Below are 786 nucleotides of genomic sequence, written 5' to 3'. Positions count from 1 at the left end.
ACGTAGACTATTGACTTTGCTTCTCTGGAGAACTCTGAGTAATATATAGTGTTACTGTATTGAAATAACTAATGAAATATATAAAATAATTGCAAGAACTTGCTTGACATAAGTAACTCCATGTTGTTAAAATCCTCTATCTTACCTGCCTGTCTGACCTAAAAATTATCCCCCAATGTATACGTGCAATTGTTACATCGTCCCCATGACCACAGGCTCACAGTTTTGTTTCCCTGAGCTGTTCACTCTGACCATTCTTGCTGGCCGTTTGAAACTCCGTAGCTATAAGTTCCATGTAATTGTATGCTTTGTTAGCTGAGATCAGATATTGCGCCAAGAGTCTGTTCTTTGCAAAATTTCCCCTGCCCCATTCCCATATTTTATTCTTATATTTTGTTCCCTTTTGTTTTTAGTTCCTTGTTCCCTCACCCACCTCCCCTCACTATGTAACCCACTTGCAGTTTTTGTCTTTATAAGCTTCCTGCTAGTTTAGTTTGGCGTTGAGAGCTTCTTGGCGTGAGCCTACTCTTGACTGCGCGCTAATAAAGGACACATATTTTGAACTTGGTGTGCTGGCAGTTCCCCTTCCTTGCAATTCAGTTATAACAGTATTTAATAAAATAATGCACAAAAAGTAGCTGGCACCTAGTAAGTGATCTATAAGTACTACCTACCATTTTTGTAGTAGTTAATATTTAGAATAATATTCTCTGGTACAAATAGCATAGTGTTATATGGCAAGGTATTTTGGAGATAGGGCTGAGGGGTGACGAGCCTTTAGATTTG

Source organism: Carlito syrichta, unplaced genomic scaffold, assembly GCF_000164805.1.
Source record: "Carlito syrichta isolate Samal-C Ts95f unplaced genomic scaffold, Tarsius_syrichta-2.0.1 Scaffold304043, whole genome shotgun sequence".
Taxonomy (NCBI): domain Eukaryota; kingdom Metazoa; phylum Chordata; class Mammalia; order Primates; family Tarsiidae; genus Carlito; species Carlito syrichta.
The sequence above is the reverse complement of the archived record's forward strand: the minus strand, read 5'-3'. Positions refer to the sequence as shown.